The 25,447-nt window shown below is 34.3% G+C and overlaps 1 long non-coding RNA gene across 1 annotated transcript; it reads left to right on the top strand.

Annotated features, from left to right (window-relative positions):
* The first annotated feature begins 123 nt into the window (after nt 1-123).
* On the top strand, nt 124-25,447 carry LOC134238546 (uncharacterized). The gene is made up of 4 exons (XR_009986041.1): nt 124-374; nt 15,570-15,673; nt 16,202-16,334; nt 22,020-25,447. It is a non-coding gene; the product is annotated as an uncharacterized LOC134238546 (long non-coding RNA).

The raw sequence follows: 25,447 nt of genomic DNA, 5'->3' as shown, positions 1-25,447 counted from the left end.
ATCTCTCACATGACATTGATTATATCTGTTTATTAGGAGATTTTAATGCTGTGCAAAATACAAAGAAAATGTTATCCTGAACAAAATGCAAACATTCGAAACTTTGAGAATTATCACGGAAGTTCTTAATTTGTTGTTAAAAAGCAAAAAATATGTTTGATAAAATGTATATACAGTAAAACTTGTTAAGTACGGACACAGATATTGCAAGTTCACGGATAAAACGAATTCATTTTGGATCCCCAGCTGTTTAGATTTAATGACTTTCTCATGGTATACGGTTATAACGAATTACGGATATAGGAAAGTAATTTCACATGTCCTGGTGACTTTGTGTTTAGTGTCATTAAATCCAGAAGACCAGCACTTCTAGGGTAAGGAAAAGGATTAGCTTCTTATATATGCATTATTGGACATAAACATTTTTTACATACCAATACTTGTGATCACATGTGTTGGCCAGCGAATCCAAGTGAGAATTATATTCATCGATAGTTCAATAAAGGAAATTTATCAAGCGTAAAAATCCTATAGAATTCATAAGAAATTTTAATTCATGACAGCAGAAAATTGTATGATAGAGAATACTTTATGTAATTTAAACTTGAATGAATTCAAGAAAGATTGATAGAAGTACATGTACATTTCTTCAGAATGATGTTATAGGGGTGGTGAAAACTAAAAAGCAACGTAATTAATTTTCTGTTTACTATATTGTCTTCACGTGCCAGTCACTTCCTAGCCACATTTCTGTAAATAATTTACCCTATTTCACTGAATTTTCGCTAAATCTTGCCAGAGCCACTGTCAGAGCTACTCTTAATACATTTTATAATTTGCAAAACACATCAAAAAATAAAATGTTTTGAATTTAACACATTAGTATGAGTGTATTTGGGAGAAAACATACTTAAGAAGTGGTCATACAGGAGAATTAACTAGCATTTGCAAGTGGGCAAGTGGTTATTTGCAACCCTGAAGTGTCTTTCAGTTAAGCATATACACTGACTTTGAATTGTGTTTCTAAGTCTAAGATCATAGAATTATGAAAAATCCTTGTTCAGAGCATATTTTCTCTCCCTTTGGTCGAATGTGGCTCACACTTCACTCAGAGGGGCAATGGATAAAAAATGTGTAGTGACCTTGAACAAATTTCTTGGTCATTGGTCAATAGATGTGTATTGACCTTTTAAATGAAGTTTCTACATCAATGTCAAAATAGCTTCTCTGTTTAAAATCATTGTTCGGTGCATAATTTCTCTCCAAGTCGAATTAGACTCAAACTTTACCATTTTTATCTTATCCAAGTGAGAATTTTTTATCACATTTTGTCGGTATAGATCCGTCCAACTTTCTAGCTGTTAGCTGCAGAACTGTAGCTCTCTGAAAAATATACATTGACAAACAGGAGAGCTATAGTGCCACCCATTAAAAAAACTATAATATATATTATTTATTGTGCAGAAAAAGTTGTGCTTGGTTCTGGATTAAATTCTTACCTACTTTCAAAATATTCTTTATTGCTTTATCAGGTACTTTCACAATTGACATCAGCATGAAGCGCATTTGACCGAATTATCTTGCAAAGCAAAATGACAGAACAAATAGAGAAAATTTTCAATGATCTCAGTATCAGGCACAGAACTTAGCCCTATTTACAATCAATTATAAAAAGTTTCTTTGAAAACAGAGAAAGAATATGTAAAGAACACAGGGTTAGTAATATTTTGAGGGAAAGTTTTAAGAACATAGAGAAATAAATTTAGAAACAGGACACTTCTATGTGCGCAATAAATGTACATTTTTTTTTTCAATGAGTGGCGCTGAAGCTCTCCAGTCTGTGAATATATATTTTTCCATGAGCTGCTTTTCTGCAGGTTTATACCTGTGTGTCTATGTGTCCATCTGTAAACTTTAAAATTTTCATACCCCCTGCGAAGTTTGGGAACAGCAGTTGGAGATGGGTCAGTTGATCCTAAGAGATGAGATAACTCCGTTCTAAAACAGGGGACTGTTTAAAGCAATTTTAAGCAAAGATATGGATTGACTGCCTGTCACCTATCGAAAGGGAATCAGGCTAATATTCCTGAACCTTGCAATGTAGTTGGCCCCTCGTTCTGCAAACCAAATTTGAGGGATATAAAGGAATCAGCTCGTCCGTCTTGTCTAGCTGTCTATCTGTGCAGATGTGTCCAGTCCATATCTTTCTTACGGAAGAACATTTAGACTATACAACTCCATACAAAGATTGCCCATGACCTATGGGTATGTCATGACCTACCCAAGGTCATTTGGGGAAGTTCAAAGTGAATGATAGATAAATTTCATAATTTGTGTTCGGTCCTTGTAATCTTTCTTATGGATAAACTTGGTAGGTTATCATTTCTACAGAAAGATTGTTCATGACCTAAGGGTATGTCATGACCTTGACCCGAGGTCATTTGGGGAAGTTCAAGGTCACCAGAAGGAAACATTTTTAATTCTTGTTTTTTCCATATCTTTTGATTGGATTTTGATAGGCTTTCGTGTCACACAAAGATTGCTCATGACCTAAGGGGTGTTCTTAACCCAAGATAATTTTTGGAAGTTCAAAGTAACAAAGAAAAATTTCAGAATTCATGTGCGGTCCATATCTTTCTAATGGATAAACTTGATAGGTACTCATTTCACACAAAGATTACTCATGACCCGAGGGTTTGTCATGACTTTCACCCATGGTCTTCCGCCAAGTTCAAGGTTACTGAAGTGAAAATTGTATAATTCATCTTTGGTACATATCTTTATTATGGAAAAACTTGAGTGTAAAATTTCTAGGTATAGTGAATATTCATGTAAGGTTTGTCCACTTATTCTAAAATTATCTGCCACTTTTAACTAATCGTAGTCTCAAAGCACAAATGTGACATTTTATCTCCGATTAGTGATCTTAAGTTTTGTCAGTTTTAATATGTTAAAAAAATTAAAAATTGGGTTATTTTGACACATGTAACACATATTGGCTGGGACTTGACACCTGTTCTGAATTTATACGGAAGAAATTTATCATGGGAAAAATGGAGATCTGATGGTTCACGTGTAGCACACCTCTGTACATCGCAGTTTGTTTTGTATTTTGTCGGAGCCTCTACCCCAACCCCCAACACACACACACACACACATTAAAACCCTTGCTACAGACTCTAATCAAACAATAATTAGATTGCTGAAATATTAAATTATTTTGCAAGTCTTGATGAACAAAACTAATGCAGGTAAAAACTTGCACTACTTTAAAAGCTTTACAAACTACATGTATCTCTGTTCGTTGAGTGACGTTTCTCATTCATGTTGTTAATCAGCCAATGAATATGTAAATGCGCTGTGCAGATTTAAAAGCGCGATTTGCCAATGAATGGCATATTTTAATTCGAATAGGGCGAATTATTCTACGGGCAAGTTACCCAAGGTGCGATCTCCCTAGCATTCGCGCGCATGCGTAGCCTGTGGTTTGCCCAGGGCATTCGGTTTAATTTCGCTTATATATTTACTGCGTGGACTGCAGGGTCCACGCAAAAACTAGTTGCTCTATATATTTTTTCAATTTTTTTGATGAGTAAAATATGTGTTTCTTTTTTGGTTGAGTATATATTCTACTGTGCTTTTTACTAAACTTTACTTTATGTGAAAGCATCCTGTAGTAGTGTAAATTCTAAATTCTTCAAATCATGACCGTATAGGTCAAAATTTGAGGACCTTCACCAGCATACGTTAAAGTCTCCATCTGAGTGAAAAAATTCTTGTGGGGAACGTTAAACAATATACAATCAATCAATCAAATCATGCCCCCTTGGGGTAGGGCAAGGCCACAATAAGGAACCCAAGATCTGTCGGTCCACTTAGTTCTGTTCATTTTCTTCGCAGCCGTTGCACATACTGAAATGAATTTTTATATACAGATATATCACATAAACAACTAGGTCAAGTTATGTTTTGGGTAGGATTTTTTAACATTTTGACAGAGTTATGCCCCTTGGACTTACAAAAATTTCAGTTACCGTATAATCCCTATTAACCGCCCCTACCCCTATAAGCGCCCCCTGGGTCTTTTTCAATTGTCAAAAATTTCAACTTTGTTATTTAAATTGTACACAAAATATTCTTGAGAGTAAGATTTCATGTATTTCTGAAAGTGAAAGTTAAACATACAAGTTTTGTTCTCCTTGTCTATTCCTAATTCCGAAGTTGCATATAGCATAATTTGGGTGAATTCTTGTAGTTTAAAAGGAAGGTTAGACAACTTGTAGTGATTCTCTGTTATTTGTTTTAATTTTTCAAAAGATTTCTTGAAGTTAAAATATGACATTCAAAATTTTAGTAAGAATATCACAATAACCGCCCCCTTTCCGCAATTTTCTAAGCGCCCGGGGCGGTTAATAGGGATTATACGGTATTTACAGTTTCCATTCATTTTCTTTGCAACTGTTGCACATACTGAATTGAAATTTGGTTTAATAAAATATTACTTGAATATCTAGATCAAATTTGTTTTGGATACAATTGTGTCATTTTTAGCTCTACTGGTCAGAGACCAGAAGAGCTTTTGCGATAGTAATGTGTCTGGCGTCCGTCTGTCTGTAAACAATTTTTCAAAATGCTACATCTCCTACAGTTTTGGTCTAATTTCAATATAACTTGGCACACAAAGAGACTACACTAAGATTCATAATTCTGTGTATCAGTTTTTAATTTTGATGAACGGTGTTGCCGTGGTTACTAAAAATAGAAATTTTTGTGAAATTCTTTCAAAATGCTACTCCTCCTACAGTTTTGGTCTGATTTCAATATAACTTGGCACAGAAAGAGACTACACTAAGATTCATAATTCTGTGTAACGGTTTTTGATTTCGATGAACGGTGTTGCCGTGGTTACTAAAAATAGAAATTTTTGTGAAATTCTTTCAAAATGCTACTCCTCCTACAGTTTTGGTCTTATTTCGATATAACTTGGCACGCAATTAGACTATACTAAGATACATAATTCTGTGTATCGAATTTTAATTTTGATGAATGGTGTTGCCATGGTTACTAAAAATAGAAATGTCTGTAAAATTGTTTCAAAATGCTACTCCTCCTACAGTTTTGGTCTGATTTGAGTATAACTTGGCACACAAGTAGACTACACTAAGAACCTAAAGAGACTTTGTCAACGATCATTTTTATACCCCACGCAACTAGTTGTGGGAGGTATAATGTTTTTGACCCGTCCGTCAGTCAGTCAGTCAGTCAGTTCGTCAGTCAGTCCTCCTTTTTTTGTCAGCGCAACTCCTCATAAACCGCTGGACAGAATTTCGTCAAACTTTGCAGGTATTTAGGACACAATGTGTAGATGTGCATATTACCAGGAAATTCCGATTCCATTATTTTTTCCGGGAATTTCTGCACTTTTTAACTTGGGCATTTGGCCATACCATGAATATAGAGATGAACAGTTTGTCAGCGGAAACTCCTCATAAACCGCTGCACAGAATTTTTTCAAACTTTGAAGATATTTAGGACACAATATGTAGATGTGCATATTACCAGGAAATTCCGATTCCATTATTTTTCCGGGAATTTCCACACTTTCCAACTTAGACTTTTTGGCCATATTTAGAATATAGAGATGAACAGTTTGTCAGCACCACTCCTCTTAAAATGTTGTACATAGTTTATTTTATCCCAAAGAGTCTTGCCTATTATTCAAGAAAATTTCTCCCCCCCCCACCCCCACCCCCACCCACTTCAAATTAATGTTTGGATTTGTATAATGCCAAGAAATTTTGATTCCATTATTTATCTAGAAACTTCATTCCACATTTAGATGTCCTCATTTGTAAAACATTTTGATGTGAAGATTTTTTTGCAATTATTGCCCTTTTTGATCTATACTATGTATTTAAAGTGCACTGTGCCTTTCATTATGTGCTTCACCGTCAAGTTTTGGGGCAGCGTGGGGTATGTGAGCTAGCTCACTTTTTCTTTCATTCTATTTAGTTTCAAATCCCAGCTGCTTAAGTACTTTTCTCTTCCTTTGCTATAAGTTCAAACCAGTAGAGCTTCAGTCTCGACAGAGACTTCTGGTTGAGTAATGCCTCTTGGACTTACAAAAATTTCAATTATTTGCAGTTTCCATTCATTTTCTTTGTAACCATTGCACATACTGAAATGAAATTTTGCATACTGATTTATCAGAGGTATAACTAGGTCAAATTCTGTTTTTGCTAGATTTACACCATTTTTGATAGAATTGTGCCCTTTAGGACTTGTAAAAATTCCTATGTGGGTGGAGAGGGGCATAATTGTTTTACAAACCTCTCTTGATTTAAAAAGTAAAAATAAAGCACTGTTTGCTTTTTACGGGAAATGACATGTTAATGTATACATACTATAATGGTTTATCTGTTCTTCACCTTAAATTAGATGGCAAAGAAAAGAAAGTCTATGGATGGTAGAATGCAAAGAGCTAAAGATAAAGTTAGAAAACGCCAAAAAAGATTGGAATCAAAGGCTTTGCCAGATGAGTCACAGACAGATTCCTCTGAACCCCACGGGAGAGAGAACAGTACAGCCTTGGCTGACCTTGAGCAAGGTTTTATAGGGTTGCCACCTCTTGAGGGAAAACCCTTGGCCAGAGTACAGGCCTCTCCTTGTGAGAGAATGTACTCAACTGCCACGAGGTTGCCATCTCCTCGTGGAAGACGTCTGATTGTCCCAAAGGACAAGGTAGCATCCCCTGACTCCCGGGCTCGGGTTTGTACTCCAGCGAGAGTACCTGAGTTTGACATGTGGAGCATGTCAAATTCAGCAGGTCAGACGCATGTGGCATCTTCCTGGGGGGAAGATGTCGGGGAGTTTCAATCAAAAAAGATCGGGGACCATCAAGAAGGAAATATTGAGGAAAATTTGAGAACAAAGAAGGAAAAGAATGATATTGAAGAGACAAACAAAAAAGAGACTTTAAGAAAAAATGACATTGAAAAAGAATCAACTGAAATGAATATTATGAAGGAAAATTTGAGGGAAATGGCAAATGAAAAGAAACTTGGTTATGAAAATGAAAATAGCATACATAGTCTGGAACATTGTATGGATATTACTGGCATATATGAAAAGAAAACTGTAACTCCACCTACCAGAAATGTGCAAGGTTCATTCCATCAAGGTGATGCATTATTTGGTGAAAATGCAGGAACACAGTGTGTAGCTATGTCTCTAGCAGCATTAGCATTTCATCAGAAAAAGAACACAGAGAATTGGGAAACAAGTGATATGAATACAATTTTGTTGATGGGAAATGAACTGTATTCTTATCTGCAAAGTAGTTCTACAATGAATGAGAGGTATCTTTTAGCAAGTGAACTACCTGAGTGTTTTGAGTGTTTTAATAGCTTGTTTGAGTTTAAACCGAATGAATCTCTGCCAAGCTTGATAAACTTAGCAAATGTTGAAGTAAATCATGATGACTTCAATGCATATTCTTTGTTAGAGGCACTTCAGTTAGCACTTGGAAATACAGATGGGTGTTTTGTCTGCTTTGGAGGAAGTACATTTTTGGTTGGCAAAACAGGAAATAAGTTTTTCACTTTTGATTCCCACTCGAGGTCTACTGAAGGCTATCTCTCTGCAAATGGTAAGAGCACAAGGTTACTGCATGAAAGTGTATTGCATATCTACAATCATGTTTTATCATTAGCATTATCAATGGGATATTCTACAGCAGTTCAGTGTGAAATAACAGGGGTACATTGCTCAATGAAACAAGACCTAAGCAACAAAGATGAGAATCCAGCACAAAATTTACAACATATTGGAAGGGAAAATAGGATTGCTGAGTTTCAGAAAAATGAAAGCTGTGACATCAATCAAAAGTCAAGCTATCAATCTGTTGAAGATGAAGATGTTGAATATATCTGCACAGAAAATGAATCAATCAGGTTTGCTCCACTTTGCAGCAAAATGAAAAAGCAACTTTGTGAAAAATTACTATTACCATACTCGGCACATGATGAAAAAGATCTGGGACAGGAAGAAGATATTGGAGCACCCCTGAACTGTATAGAAATTTTTTCAGATGGCAATTGCTTTTTTAGGGCCATTTCATTTTGTTTGACAGGAAAACAGGACCATCATCAGAAAGTTAGATTAGCAGTTTGCAACCATCTTCTTCAAAATGAATTGATTTTTAGACCATTTCTGAGACGTGTTGAAGAAAGTGTTGAAAATTACTTGTTAGAAAGAAAAATGTTTTCAGAAGGAACATGGGCAACAGAAATGGAAATTTTAGCATTGTCACATTTGCTCAATATCAATATTCATACATATTCTGATGCTCATTGGAAAACATTTTCTGGACAGATGGTGAATTCCAGTGCTGTTTCACAAGGAGCAGTTTATTTGAATCATAAAAACCTTAATCATTATGAAGTTGTGACAAAAGTTGGCCAAGAAACTCAATACTCTGAGACCATTAAAGTGACAGGCAACAAGGCCTATGTTAAGAGACAACAACACAAAAACTATATGGGAAAAGTTCGAGACTTGTTGAAAACATCAAAGGCAGAAACAAGATCAAAAAGAGACTCTTGCAAGGAAAAGAAATTAAGAATTCAAAGAATAAGATACCAACAAAGTGAAAAATTTAGGTCAAAAGCGAAAACAAAAAGTAAAGAAAAATATAAAATAAATATGAAGCATAGAGAGAATGTCAAAAGAAGAAGTACTGAGAAATACAGAGTAAATATGAAGCATAGAGAAGATGTCAAAGGAAGAAGTACTGAGAAATACAGAGTAAATATGAAGCATAGAGAAGATGTCAAAGGAAGAAGTACTGAGAAATACAGAGTGAATATGAAGCATAGAGAAGATGTCAAAGGAAGAAGTACTGAGAAATACAGAGTGAAATACAAAGTAAATATGAAGCATAGAGAAGGTGTCAAAGGAAGAAGTACCAAGAAATACAGAGTGAATATGAAGCATAGAGAAGATGTCAAAGGAAGAAGTACCGAGAAATACAGACTAGATACATTTCACAGAGAAGATATGAAGCTAAGAAGTAGACAAAAATACAAAGTTGACAATTTACATAGAGAGGATGTCAAACAAAGAAGTAAAGACAAATACAAAACAAATGAACTACACAGGGAAAATGTTAAATTTAGGGGAGTTCAGAAGTATCAGAATGATGTAAAGCACAAGGAGAAGGTCAAAGCAGAAGGGAAGATAAAATATCATCTTTGTGCTGAAACAAAGTCAAAAAAGAAAGAAAGTGTAAGAAAGAAAAGGAGTGCTGTAAAAGTGAGGCTTGAAAATGAAGATGAAGTAGTTCGTTTATTTCTAGAGGAGGCAAAAAAAGGACCAGAATTTACATGTTGTTGCTGCCACCGTTTGTTATTTGAAAACCAAGTACAGAGATGTGCACATGAGATGTATGACAAAAATGATGAAACAAGAAGAATTGCCTCCACATGCATTGACAACAAATATGTACATTTATGCACTTTGTCTTGCCCAAAACCTTGTAAAAAGTCATCACTCTGGATTTGCTATACATGTCATAGGAAAATACTAGGTGGCAATATACCTGCAGAAGCAGCTGCAAACAAAATGTCTTTGGAAGATATTCCAGAAGAACTCTGTTCCTTAAATAGCTTAGAACAACATCTAATTGCTCTGCACATTCCATTCATGAAGGTAATGGCCCTCCCACAAGGTAGACAAAGAAACATTCATGGACCAGTTGTGTGTGTACCATCAAACTTGAGAAAAACTGCCAGTTTACCCCGTGCTTCAGATGAAAACATGTTGCTAAGAGTTAAGTTAAAGCGCAGGTTGTCATACAAAGGATACTTTGAGTATCAATTTGTCAACCCAAGACACATAATGGCAGCTCTGAAATATCTGAAAGAAAACAATCAGTGGTATCAAGATGTTGTAATTGATACTACATGGAAGGATTCCTCTGAACAAAGTGAATATTCCTTGAATGATTCAGAAGCATTGGAAAGTGAGGGACAAGATGAGGAAGATATAAACGAAATCCCAGAAGTTGTAACGGACACATGTTTGCAGCCTGTTGATATTGCTCAAGATGTATTAGACCATTACTTTGATGATGTATACAATATTGCACCAAGTGAAGGAAAAAATCCAATTAGAATGTTGCAAGCAGAAGGGAATGAAGCAAAAACTTTTCCACATTTATTTCCATCAGGCAAATTTTCATGGAATGAAAATAGAAGTACCAGAATAACTCTGTCTAGGTATTTTAACAACAGACTCATGAATACAGATAATAGATTTGCAAAGGACACAGACTACATTTTCTTTTCCCAGTATATGTCAGAATTGAATCAGGTAATAGAGAAAACACAGATTTCAATTCGCAAATCCTTTTCAAAGGTTGATGGGGGTAAAAATGTGACATCAGAAATGCTTCAAAATCCAGTTCTACTCTCCAAGTTGCTGAAAAATAATGAGGCTCTTAGATTTATGCAACCAATTAGAGGGACACCTGCATATTGGTCAAATGCTCAGAAAGATCTCTTTGCTATGTTACGACAGTTAGGTATTCCAACTTGGTTTTGCTCATTTTCATCAGCTGAATTCAGGTGGAATGATATAGTGGCTACAATTCTGCAGCATGGAAATGATAGTAGAAACCCAACAGATTTGGACTGGAGTGAAAAAAGTGAAATTCTGAGGAACAATCCAGTTACTGTTGCGAGAATGTTTGATCATAGGTTCCATATTTTCCAGAGAGATGTAATAATGTCGCCAGCAAAACCAATAGGAAATGTGATCGATTACTTTGTGAGAGTAGAGTTTCAGCAGAGGGGCTCTCCCCATATGCATTGTTTGTACTGGATTGAGAATGCACCTAAACTTAATGAGGATAGTGAGGAGACAGTATGTGACTTCATTGACAAATATGTCACCTGTGCTTTACCATCTGAAGATGAAGACCCTGAACTCCAAAAGATTGTACTAGATGTACAACAACATAGCAAGAGTCATTCAAAGTCATGCAGGAAAAAGAAAACTGAGTGTAGATTCAATTTTCCAAGACCACCATCAGAGAAAACGTTTATCAGCAGACCATGTGAGCAAGAAACTGTTGACACTATGGATGAGAGATTAAAAACTTCACAAGCAAAAGAGATATTATTGAATGTATGGAATGAAGTTCTGGTGGAAAATAGTGAAAGAAAAACAACTGAGGAGATATTTGAAAGTATTGAACTTTGTCAAGATTTGTATGAGATGGCACACAAAGTTCTTTCCACAAAGCTTACTACTATTCTAAAACGAAATCCAGTTGAGATGTGGACAAACCAGTACAATCCATGCTTACTTAGATCATGGAATGCTAATATGGATATACAATATATCTTGGATCCATTTAGCTGCATTGTATATATTGTTTCATATATCTCCAAATCAGAAAGAGAAATGGGAATGTTGCTAAAACAAACACAAATAGAAGCAAGAGAGGGAAATTTAAGTGCACAACAGACAATAAGACATATAGGGACAGCATATTTGAATCATAGAGAAGTTAGTGCACAGGAAGCCGTGTACAGGGTATGCAATCTGAAAATGAAAGAGTGCTCAAGGAACACAGTATTTATTCCAGTTGGTGAAAATCCAACACGTTTAAGTAAACCTCTTGCTGAAATTAAAAAAAAACAGAGAGTTGGAAATGAAGAGTGTAGTGGAAATATTGATATAGCAGAGGATGATGATGAAGACATTTGGATGACAAACATTGTGGAGAGGTATGAAAATCGACCAGTAGAAGATGCCTTCATGGAGACATGCTTAGCAGAATTCTGTTCAGAGTTTAGAGTGCTTGCTAAATCACAGATTCCACAGAGTGCGAAAGAAAGTGTTTTTGAACTGAGAAATGGAAAAGGATACATACAGAAAAGAACAAGGTCCAAAGCAGCTATAGTAAGGTATCCACGGTTTAACAGAGAAAACGAGCCAGAAAAGTATTACCAAGCAATGCTACAGCTATTTCTCCCATACTGGAAAATGGATCACTTGAAACCACCAGGATTTGAACTCTATGAAACATTCTTTGAAAATGGATACATAAGAACAGGGCCACATAAGAGTTTACAGGCAGTCAAAAGTATTGTGCAGAGAAATCATGCCACTTACTCAAAATATGAGGGAGCTATTGAGAATGCTGAAGAGGCATTGGAAATGTTGGGTGAGCCAGATGATGCATGGGCAAGATTGTGTCCTGAAACTGAATTAAGCAGGCAAGAATGTCAGATTGAGAAAGAAAAAACTGAGGAAATGGATAAAAGGGAACCAGAGATCACTCATGAGATAGAGGATAATGGTTCTCAAGACTTGCTTTTTCATGTAGCAGAACCTAGTCACTCGAGAGAAGAGATCATTCCGATGTTACAAGGTTTGAATATGAAACAAAAAGAAATTTTTTATGCTGTGCATGAATGGTGTTTGAATAAGATATCTGGAGAGAACATTGAACCACTGCATGTATTTGTAACAGGAGGTGCTGGGACAGGTAAAAGTCACTTAATCAAGACAATTCACTATGAGGCTTCACGTCTGTTTCAGAGAACATTGAATTCACCCGATGACTTGTCAGTAATTCTAACAGCCTTTACTGGAACTGCAGCATTCAATATTGGTGGAAATACAATTCATCATGTATTTTCTCTAAAAAAGTCTTTACCATTTCCTTATGAACCATTGAAGGAACAGAATCTATGCGCAATTAGAACTAGATTGGAATGTTTACAGATTTTGATCATTGATGAAGTTTCAATGGTTTATAAAAGACTACTTTATTACATTCATGAAAGGCTTGTGCAAATCAAGAAATGTAAAGAACCTTTTGGTGGGGTGTCTGTGATAGCAGTTGGGGACTTTTATCAACTTCCTCCAGTAAAGCAGAGAAAAGATGAGAGGTTATTCAAAGAAAATGGTTCATATCCTGTTGACTACTGGCTTAATTACTTCAAGATTGTTGAACTAGATGAAGTAATGAGACAACGTGAAGATTACAAGTTTGCATGTGTGTTGAATTCATTACGAGTTAGATTGGGAACTGAAGCAATATCAGACCAGGCAAAGACAATGCTTCAAGAGTGTATCAGAGAAGGTCCAGAGAATGTTCTGCATGTTTATTCAACAAACCAAGAAGCTAATGAATACAATCTAAAGATGTTACGAGCAAATTGTAGAGATTTGACTGAAGTTCAAGCTGAAGATTTCCAAAAAGACAATACAACTGGAAAGCTGTCTCTTCGTAGTAAACCTTATGTAAGGATGACCTCAGATGGCTTACCAACTACTTTGCTTTTAGCAGTCAATGCAAGAGTTATGCTCACAAGAAATGTGAATGTTGAAGATGGACTAGTAAATGGTACAATGGGACATGTTTCTCATTTGGAGTATAGAAAAGATCAAAAAAATTGTGTTCAAAATATTGGGGTTGTATTTGACAGTAAAGATACAGGAAAACTAACAGGCATGAAAACTTCAAATGGGAATCTAGTCTTAATTTCTAGAGCACAAGAAGATATAAAAGAGAAAAATACCAGAAATGTTGTTAGACATCAGTTTCCACTCAAATTATCATGGGCATGCACAGCACACAAAGTCCAAGGAATGACCACTCAAAGTGTGGTAGTCAATTTAGACAGAGCTTTTTCAGCAGGACAAGCATATGTTGCGATTAGTAGAGTAACATCAAAGAATGGACTATTCATTGAAACTAATGATGAGGATAATCTGTTTAATAAAATATATGCTGATCCAGATGTAAAATTGGCTCTGAGCGGTATGGAGAAATTTATCCCAGAGGAAACTAAACCTTATTGTCATTTACAAACTAAAAATTACCTAACAATTCTCCTTTTCAATGTGCAAAGTTTAAGGAGACACATCAGGGACATTACAAGTGACAGTAGGTTCTTAAAAGCTGATTTTATAGCATTAACAGAGACCTGGCTAAGGGATGATGAAAATATAAGAGAACTACAATTGGATGCATTTGACTTTCATCATGTACCAAGAAAGCAATGTTACAATGAGAGTGATGGAAATTTTGCTAAATTGCATTCTGCAAAGGGGGGAGGAGTGGGATTATACAGAAGACATGCAGAAAGAAATGTCTTGGTAAAACCGCTTTCCCAGAACAACCTTGAAGGACTAACAGTAGAACTGTATAGTCATGCAACTTTAGTTATTATTGTGTATCGTCCAAGCATTCTAAATGTTCATCGTTTCCTAGACAGTCTTTGGGGTGTTGTCTGTAGATTTCAGGAGCAATATTCCAATTGTGTCATAATAGGAGACTTTAATGAAGATATCAAAACACATGGGCCTATTCAAATGTTCCTAGAGTCAAAGGGATTCAAGCAGATTGTTCATTTCTACACAACAGAAGGTGGAACCACAATTGATCATGTCTATGTCACTGAACAGGTTGATGCAGTTGTGAAGAAAATGCCAGTCTACTTTAGTTACCATGAAGCAGTGGAAATTATTCTTAAAACTAAAGAAAAAGAATAACTAGACTTGAGAGAAAGAAACCAACTTGTGTATAACAAAAGAAATCCCGCAAAAATGAATTATTTTTGTGTGTTCCTCTTTCTAATTTGAAGGAATTTTTTTCTGTGATGTGAGTTATTTGTAAGGTTATACATATATTTCAGTGCATGTATAATTAATACAAATTTTTCAATGAAAAAAAAAATGTGTATAAGGCCATCTTTTAAGTGATATGTTTGTTTGCATTCTCCTGACTCAGAGTAAAATTATTGAGTTGGTAAGTAGGTGGAGAAATCTTTCTTTCTAGAAAATTTCAATGTATTCAATGAAAGAAAAAGAGGAATATAAAGGAAAATAAATAGATGTATTGTCTTACAATGTAAAGAAGAATTTACTGAGCCAGGCCATTTAGTCGGTCAGTCTGAGAGGTCAACCAGACAATTTTGGCAGAAAATTTTTACCAGTTTTAGCAGAAAATTTGCAAAAGATTTACATAAAATAGAATTTCTTTAAGATTGCATATAGTATTGGAAGCAAAATGATATCCTTTGTTGGAAAATGTCAAATCACATACATGTAAATGTGTATGTATTGCAAAGATTTTTCATGCTTATACATCCTGAGTATGATGTTGTTTTTAAAAACTTTTTTTTATTATTAATCTAATACCCTATCCATTGTGGTACTCTCCTTGACTTTCAGTGCAAATAAGATTATACAGGCATCATATCTTATTTAAGCAAAAAAATAAATTTTCAGTAGTATCCCTTTAATTTTAACTTGCTTTAAACATTGTTGGAAGATTTCAAATACTTGTTTTAAATTATACAAAATGTTTAATGATACATGGATTTCTAATGAAAGCTCCAACTTTGTAGGTACTTGTATAGTTGGATAATTGAAGACTTTTGCATACATCAGAGGAACTGTCTAAAAGTTCCACAGTTTTCATAATTATCAATATAGATTGATAAATTATATAATTTTTTTTGAATTTATCTTTTCTTGTTTTTCTCCAGGCATTGAGGTTGATATAGCAAGTTACCAGTTTTTATGTGATTCTCTTCCCAACCACCATGACAAAAAGTGTGATAGACCACTGGATTGGAAAATACATGTATTTGTGAGTAATTTTAGAACATTTTGAGATATTTTTGTATAATTTAAAAGTAAATGATAAGAAAAGATGTACTTTTAATATGATATGATTATACATGTATTTATACCAAAGAAAATCTTCGACTTTGTGTGTTGTGCATGCCCATAGATGTATATTACACGAGTACTTCCATGCCAATTTCAATAGTCCCTGTCCACTGATGTCAAACACAAAAACAGTTGCAAGAGATTTGTATGCATATTAGGCCTCCTTAGCTCCTGATCTATTGTCCTACCTATTTAACATTCCTGTAGATTTATCAAGAAATCAACTCCACTAACTTTCAAAGCATTGTCACAGAGAAAATGATTACCGGTAGAAATGGAAATATTGTGTTATAACCATGCAGTGTTTTATCAAGGAGTGTTATTGTTTGAATTAGAAGAAACATAATTTTCCTGTAATATTGAACATTAATGACATACTCTTTTATTTACAGTTGCATTTGAATATGTAATATTGAATATTAATGACATATTCTTTTATTTACAGTTCCAGTTGAATAAATTAATTAGAAATGCAGAAAATTGGGCAAAATTTAGATATCATCCAATCCAGACCCAAGAGAGTTAATGGCTATCGGTTTGCAGATATTTAAACAAGTGGCAACAAATACTGGAAGTAGGTTAGTAAACTTCTGGGAATTATTCAGTAACAGGTCATACTGGAGACTAAAGTAATTCTTCATCCTGTGACATCAAAAAATAATTAATTGAATGTCCAGCTTTTTTCAAAAAACGGGGGAAATTTGTTCATTTGAACAAGTTGAGAAGAGATGTACTGAGAGCAAGCTTAAGTTATCCAACCCATATTAGGACATATAGTTTTCTAAGGTTAAATATCTATCCTGTATTAAGTATTCTGAAACTAATTCAAATCAGTGAAGGCTAGAAGAGTATTTACTAGGTTAAATTTTTTTATATAGTTATTATAGGAGCAGTAATCAATTAATGAAGAATACATTAAGGTCTGCGGGAACAAGAAAATCTTTGGAAAAAAAATAAATATTAAAAAATATAAAAATGTGCTATCATGGTGGAACAATTTTAAACATAATTTTTCACTTGGCCAACATTAAGAATTGATTTGTAAATTGATGTATTCCTACCAACCTGTCACAATTAACCCTACTTACTCATTTTTTCAGCACTTTGATAATTTATATTTTTATTCTTTAGTTTGCATAGAAATTGTTTCATTTTATGGCTATAATGATTTAAAGGTGTACAAGTTCTCTAGGAAGCTTTTTGATAAAATGTTTTGAGCAATAAACCAGTGTAGTTATCCAATGTGTAATGAAAACATATCAAAACAAGAAAATGCAATTAGTAATACCACTGGATGAAATCCCAGAAGAGTGAGGATTTAGATATAGCAAACTCCTACAAGACTGTTTTTGCTTTAATTGAACATTTTGAAGGGAAATTTCAACAAAATACATTGTTACAGGAAATATGAAAGAGGAATAATTCCTTTTATTATATGATTGAATTATTTTCATCTGCCTGATTAGCTGAGGTTCAACTATGTCAGAAAAATACTACATTAATTGTATTGACCTGCATGTGACATTCCAGGTCAATACAAGGATTTTTTCCTCTACATTGATCTAAAAATAGATTGGAAAATTCCAAATTGATACAGTTTGTTTTGGGAAGCTATTCATAGGACTATATGACTTTTTTTCTTGTGAATAAAACATATTAAGTGAATAAATGTATAAATTTTCCGGTGAGAAGGATGCAGGGACCCCCCTCCATCACTTTTACTGAACAACACTTTTTACTTTTAAGCAGTCAGTTTTCCCTAATAATAATCCTTCCTTTCAAAATTTATCCTATAGAAAAGACTTACATTATATATTTTTTTCACGGCAACTAAAATTGATAAAAACTTTTCAAATTGATTCAGTTTTTAGCTCACCTGAGCCGAAGGCTCAAGTGAGCTTTTCTGATCACATTTTGTCCGTCGTCCGTCCGTCTGTCCGGACGTCTGTCTAGCTGTCCGTCCGTCCGTCTGTAAACTTTTCACATTTTGGACTTCATCTCAAGAACCACTGGGCCAATTTTGACCAAACTTGGTACAAAGCATCCTTGGATAAAGGGGAATTTAAATTGTCAAAATGAAGGGACATATCCCCACGCAAGGGGAGATAATCAAGAAAAGACAAAAATAGGTTGGGGTCATTAAAAAATCTTCTTCTCAAGAACTACTGGGCCAGAAAAGCTGAAACTTATATGGAAGTATCCTGGTATAGTGTAGATTCTAAATTGTTCAAATCATGACCCCTGGGGGAAGGGCGGGGCCACAATGGGGAATCAAAGTTTTATATAGAAATATATAGGAAAATTCTTTGAAAATCTTCTTCTCAAGAACTATTGGGTCAGAAAAGCTGAAACTTATATGGAAGCATCCTGGTAAAGTGTAGATTCTAGATTGTTCTAATCATGATCCCTGGGGGAAGGGCGGGGCCACAATGGGGAATCAAAGTTTTATTTAAAAATATATAGGAAAATTCTTTGAAAATCTTCTTCTCAAGAACTATTGGGTCAGAAATTCAAAAGCTGAAACTTATATGGAAGCATCCTGGTAAAGTGTAGATTCTAAATTGTTCTAATCATGACCCCTGGGGGAAGGGCGGGGCCACAATGGGGAATCAAAGTTTTATTTAAAAATATATAGGATTCTTCTCAAGAACCACTGGGCCAGAAAAGCTGAAACTTATGTGGATGCATCCTGGTATAGTGTAGATTCTAAATTGTTCAAATCATGACCCCTGGGGGAAGGGCGGGGCCACAATGGGGAATCAAAGTTTTATATAGAAATATATTGGAAAAATCTTTGAAAATCTTCTTCTCAAGAACTATTGGGTCAGAAAAGCTGAAACTTATGTGGATGCATCCTGGTATAGTGTAAATTCTAAATTGTTCAAATCATGACCCCCGGGGGAAGGGCGGGGCCACAATGGGGAATCAAAGTTTTATATAGAAATATATTGGAAAAATCTTTGAAAATCTTCTTCTCAAGAACTATTGGGTCAGAAAAGCTGAAACTTATATGGAAGTATCCTGGTATAGTGTAGATTCTAAATTGTTCAAATCATGACCCCCGGGGGAAGGGCGGGGCCACAATGGGGAATCAAAGTTTTACATAGAAATATATAGGAAAAATCTTTGAAAATCTTCTTCTAAGGGACCACTGGGCCAAAAAAGCTGAAACATATGTGCCAATGGAAGGATCATGGGGTAGTGTAGATTTCAAAATGTTTAAATTATGATCAGTGGGGTAATGTGGGGATGCATTATGTATAACAAGGGTGAAATCTGGTAAAGAACAGAATGGTCAAAGCTTCTCAGGTGAGCGATGTGGCCCATGGGCCTCTTGTTTTTATACCCCCCGCAAAGTTTGGGGGGGGGGGTATATAAGAATCACCTTGTCCATCTCTCTGTCTGTCTGTCTGTCCGTGTGTCTTTCTGTCCGTCTGTCTGTGGAATAGTGTCCTGTCCAACCTGGTTTGGGCTCTTTCTTATAATCTGCTTTGGGGATTATTAAGGATAGAGGATAAACTGACCCAAACAAGCTTGTTTAGAAAACAAATTTGCAAAGAATTAGAGCCGTTCCTTCATTAATCCAGCTAGGTACTCGAGTACTCTTTAGTCCCAAGTTGAAGACTTAAGTGAGCGTATAATCTCATCAAAAGGACAAGTGCACATAAGCAATGCTTAATGGGCCCTTATATGTGCCATTTGACTTTAGCCAAATTGTTCTCTTTTGGAAATAGTTATATACTGGTGTATATTTTTAATTAAAAAGCATGATAATCATCACCCAAATCAGCATGGATTTGAAACAAATGAGTATTTTTAAATGCCTATATGGACAACATAAAAATCCGGAAAAGTCTACCAAACCTTCTTTTAGTTTTGTTTACGTAAATCAAAGCGAAGAGATCTTGAACAATCTGATCTACAACAGTTTTACAATAGTGACAAAAACGCGATTCTTTTGGGATACAAGGCTTTGAATATCTGCCTACATCATAGTTGAGCGCGTTTGTAAAATGTCACTTTTTGTGCTGTATATCTGTTTTAAAAATTTGAAAGTTATGTAGTTGCCTGAAGCCATAATAATCAAAGTAAGAAATCAGTACTCTTGTATTTGAAAAAAAATATATACAATATAATGAATTTGAAATCTAAAACTAGTGTTTAGGTGGCTTTCAATACCTGTATCATTGTCTTGCATAAATGTAAAAAAATGTCTGACACTTTTATGAGTGGCACTAAACTCTCTTTACCCTACCGTAATCTTGAATATAGATACATAGAAATATTTCTATGCGGCGCGACTTTGACTAAATGATAAAAAACCTGCCGATGTTTTACAGTAAGCACCCTTGAGGAATGTTTACATGGGTAGAACTCACGTGACTATCGGTATTTTAAATAATTTATTTCACAAGTGGGTTCAACATGGGTCATACAGGTAAATACCTCTCACTTGCTATAGGAAAAACATTGTACTTTTTGTACATTTTTAATATTTTAACTACCAGCCTAATTGTGTACAAATTTCCTACTTTCACACAAGTTTTATAAATGTATTATGCGTCTTTTGTCATTCACACAAGTTTGTACAAAGTTAGGCTCATAGTAAACAAAAGCTTTGAAATGAATGACCGTTCTTCATTTACTATAGAAAATCACAAATGTCCGTTGACCCCTGCTGCATTCTATGGTTTTGTTCTTTGAATATACGTGAATTTCAGCTGTAAAATTTGTTGAATCTTACGGTTTAGATATCAATTAATGATTTGGGATGAAAAATTTTGCTGTTTATTTTTTCACATTTTACCGGGGCCCATAAGTGCACTCGTTCTTTGTTTGATGTTAGTTGTAAACTGCTTACAATTTCAAATATTTTAGTATTAAACTTATTTCCGTCCTAAAAAAATTGCTCAGGTCAGCAATGTGACCTATGGACCTCTGTTTTATTTTTAAAAATTTTTAAGGTTAATATTGACAAGATATATTTTACATGCTATACTAATCACTATTATCCGTAAAATAACAAACTTAAAGATACAGTGAATGTTTATAAATATCGAAATACCTGCTCAAGGTATTTTATGTAATGAAAATTCAAAAAATTCTTTAAAAATTAATTACTGAAAGTCGAGTTCTGAGTTGTTGTCAGTAAATTCACCCATGCATGTAAAGTATTCAGACACAAACAAATCAGAATAAAAACGTGTCTTAAGAGGAGACATTATTTTATGCTTTCTTTTTTTATACCAGAGTGTTTTTCATGCACGCATAGACACATTGTCAAAAATTCAGAACTCGACTTTCAGTAATTAATTTTTAAAGAATTTTTTTTGAATTTTCATTACATAAAATACCTTGATCAAGGTATTTTAAATACCTTGATAAAGCTATTTATTATATACCCATCAATTTCCTTGTTTTTGTTACTGTTAATTTTACAGAGTTTGATCCGATTTTCCGGATCACCACACTGTTGTTTTCTAAATCCATATCACCACTGACTGAAAATGATGACATATAGTACGCGAAAAAATGACGTTATTTTTCTTGCGCTTTAAAAAGTCCCTTGTTATTATGCTTTGTTTTATGAATAAATGTTATACAATTGATCTTTAAAGTTTTATTCTGATATATTTAGCTAGTTACAAGGGGGTATATAATAAATGTATCATTATAACAGTAACTTGATCCGAAGAGCTGTATCACGTCTCGTTGACAGGCGCGGATCATCAGATCACACTCTGATGAACCGCGCCTGTCAACTCGACGTGATACAACCCTTCGGATCAAGTTACTGTTATAATAATATATATATAGCTTTATCAAGCTATATACCTTTATCGGGGTATTGTGCTGGACCTGATAATTATTATCCTTAGAATAACAAACTTAGATATGTTTATAACTGTGTACTAGTATTAGTAAAAATGAATATGTTTTGCATTTCAGAAATTTATTATTCATATCATTTACAATGAAATAGATTGAAAAATATCAACCAATCAATGGATCGAGCCACATTTTTTATTGTATCACCTGTCCTTATATGGAAACCATTTATTGATTATTGATTGATAGCCCTTTTACATATATGCTTGATGGTACTTCATTTGCATCTTAAACTCTCCAAACATCCACTTTTGTTGCGTAAATTATGTTTTTCACATTTTATTGTTATCATACTGTATTCATACTTTAATAAAAAATACAAGTATCACACCCATTTAAAGTACATTCTGTTTTCTTGTTTATTGTATTCTCAGAGGAAGGCTCACTGCAGAAATTATGGGTAATGACTAATCTCAACATGACATCATATTCAGTAATTCAACACACAGGATTTCGGCCATAAAAGTTTGGACTTGATGAACAAGTACATGTCTAAAGGGGAGCCTGAAATATAGTTTTTCGAATTTTAAAGACTTTGTACTCAAAAGAGTTAATTTGGATGTGAAAGTGACAAGAGGATTTTGTTTGTAAACAACTAGAGAGGAAAACTTTCTGTGTCCAGGTCCTGGTTTGTCCTAGGATGTGGAAGTGAAACATATGATTCAATGAACTACACAATTGTTAATCATGTGTCATCTCTGTGGTAGACAGTAAATTTCTCCAACATAGAACAATATTTTAGAAATGTACCTCTGCAGAATTTGATATGACTGCATGTCCATTTCTTTTTAACCTGAGTTATGCATGAATAAACAATACTAATGTTTAGATATTTTCTTACTTACAGTAATATAACTTATTCAGTTGATTTGTATTTTTAAAGCAATATTAGCTGCAACTTTGATATAATTATCAGAAACTTTTGCTGCATCTAATTATTAAACTATTTTGATAACAGAAAAGAAGAGCATTTATAAATTTCTATTGTTCATGGACATGATGGAAGAACTATTGATAAGCTTTGATTGAACCAAACACACATTATGTCCTGTAATATTGATTTCTTATATAATACATGTACTACATATTGGGTTGTACAGAAGTCTTTAATTATTTTTGCATAATGTAATGTATCATTTTAGTATATTTGATCATTATTTAAAGGTTTACTTATACATACAAATAAATCATTATGACTCTTTCTTTCACAGCAAAATAAGAATTCTAAAAAATGCAGCGCATATGGGTACAGTCCACTAATTTTTTTCCCATAGGCGACAATGTTAACGTTTCTTCTCATAGCGATGTCCCTAATTTTCATTCGGTAGTGAATGACCCCTCAAATCAAAGCACATCAACTTGTCTTTCCTTGGTTAAAATCTCGAGGTGGCATGTCAGATTTGTTTTTCGGCAAAATGCGTCCGTCTGCGGGAACCTCTAAAAATGAAAGTGAAAGAAGCCTAAGTAGGGGGATTTCAGAAATCACACTGGCGGTATAATACACAATATAATTCGGCTGATCTTCTTGATCAATTACATTTTCAAAGCTTTTTTGGTAGGAAAGATACTCCTTATCACCAAGTGTAAGGCTCAGTTAAGTACACCTGCCCAATTTTTTTTTATGCAAGTGTGCAATTTAAGGAACTTCTAATTTTTTCTGCACTACTTTCTTCTCCTACTGATTTTAAAAATAATTAGTGGGATGTACCCATATTGCTCTAATTTGAATAAATATTGCACAGTATCATCTGATTATAAATTTTTAATATTGGCACACCAGAGCTGAAATTTCATATGAGCATTTCTGATCATCCATTGTCTGTATGTAAACTTTTCACATTTTTAACTTCTTCTCAAGACCCACTGTGCCAATTTTAACTGAAGTTGCTACAAAGCTTTGGGGGAAGGGGAGTATATTATACAAAGGATTGAGTAAAGGAGAGTAAAGTGTTTCAACTCCAAGGGGAGATAATTTTTAGGCAGGTAACTCATTTCAATGAGCTATCAAAGCTGTTGATTTGGAGTGGCATAGGTTAAATTAAGTACACTTTTCTCAGCTTACTTTGTATAGTATTTATATATTAATTGAAAACTACTAATATGTTTATTTATAATACTAGTATATATTGTAAAATTATCTGTTAAAAGAGCGAAACAAATTTCTTTCTTAATGTAAGTTGCAACTGCCAATTCCTGAAAAATAATGGAGCGCTTAAACAAAATGATGTCGCAGGTGGATTTTACCATAGAATCACAGCTTTTAAGTGTGCAGTGTAGAGAGGGCTCTTAAAATATTCCAAATTATCTAAATCATGACCGCAGGGGGTTAGGTGGGGTCACAATAGGTAACAAGTAGGAAATCTGGTTAACAACAGAATGGCCAAATGTTTTTTTTATTCAGTGATCCAAAGAAAGGCCCAAGTTTGAATTACCTGGCCCACCGGCCTAATATTATTATTAACAAATGTGAGTTCTAACCTTGAAATTAATTAGCATTAACCTTTAAAGATGTATTGTCATTATTGAATTGATAACACTGACCTACACAAGGACTTGAATGCGTATCTGCATTCATTTGTAATTTGAAACAGTCTGATGTGTTAAAAGGGCAACAACTCTTTCTGTAACATATTATATATAAATGTGTGTGTGTATATATGTATGTATATATATATATATGTATGTAAATATGTGTGTGTGTGTGTGTGTGTGTATATGTATGTATATATATGTATGTAAATATGTGTGTATGTGTATATTTTTGGTATATCTCCAGCTTTTTAGGTCACCTGAGCCAAAGGCTCGAGTGAGATTTTCTGATCACATTTTGTCCGTGTCCATCTGTCCAGCTGCCTGTCTGTAATTTACTGTTCACATTATCAACTTCTTCTCAAGAAGCACTGGGCCAATTTTGACCAAACTTGGTATAAAGCATTCTTGGGTGAAGGAAAATTTAAATTGTAAAAATGAAGGGCCAAGTCTCGACACAAGGGGAGATAATCATGTAAAGACAAAAATAGGGTGGGGTCATTAAAAACTGAAATCTTTTTCTAAAGATCCACTTGGCCAGAAACACTGAAACTTATGTGGAAGCATTGTGGGGTACTGTAAATTTTAAATGTTTAATTCATGATCCCCAGGGGTAGAGCAGAGCCACAATTGGGAATCTAACTTTTACAGGTACATAGAAATATACATAGGAATAATCATAAAAAATCTTCTGATGAAGATCCACTGAAAAGCTGAAACTTTTTTGGAAGCATCCTGAGGTAGTGTACTAGATTATAAATTGTTCAAATCATGACCCAGGGGTAGGGTGGTGCCACATTAGGAAATCAAAGTCTTACATAGATTTATGAAGGAAAAATCTTCTTCTATAGAAGCACTGGGCCAGAGCTGAAAATCAAGTGGAACAATTCTGGGGTAATGTGGATTCTAAATTGTTCAGGTTGTGACCCCTAGGGGTAGGGTGTGGCCACAATAGGGAATCAAAATTATACAAAGAAATATATAGGAAATATTTTTAAAGTCTTTTTATCACGAACCACTGGGCCAAAAAAGCTTAAATTTAGGTGAAAGCATTGTGGGGTAGTTTAGATTTAGAATTGTTATTATAAGATCTTTGAAATCTGTCAGTAGGTAAGGTACGTTGTATATGTCCTTAATGTCAAGTAGATTGATGTGTTTTTTAATGCAGTTTTCTGATATACATGTACATATAAATCTTTTGTTGTTGTTGTTTAATTCTATCAAAAAAATTTGTGAAACAAACTATAACTATATTCATAGAATAAACTGAAAA

Source organism: Saccostrea cucullata, unplaced genomic scaffold, assembly GCF_032062105.1.
Source record: "Saccostrea cucullata isolate Sc308-1 unplaced genomic scaffold, CSIRO_AGI_Scuc_v1 ctg21322, whole genome shotgun sequence".
Classification (NCBI taxonomy): domain Eukaryota; kingdom Metazoa; phylum Mollusca; class Bivalvia; order Ostreida; family Ostreidae; genus Saccostrea; species Saccostrea cuccullata.
This window is presented reverse-complemented; position numbering and strand designations above follow the sequence as displayed.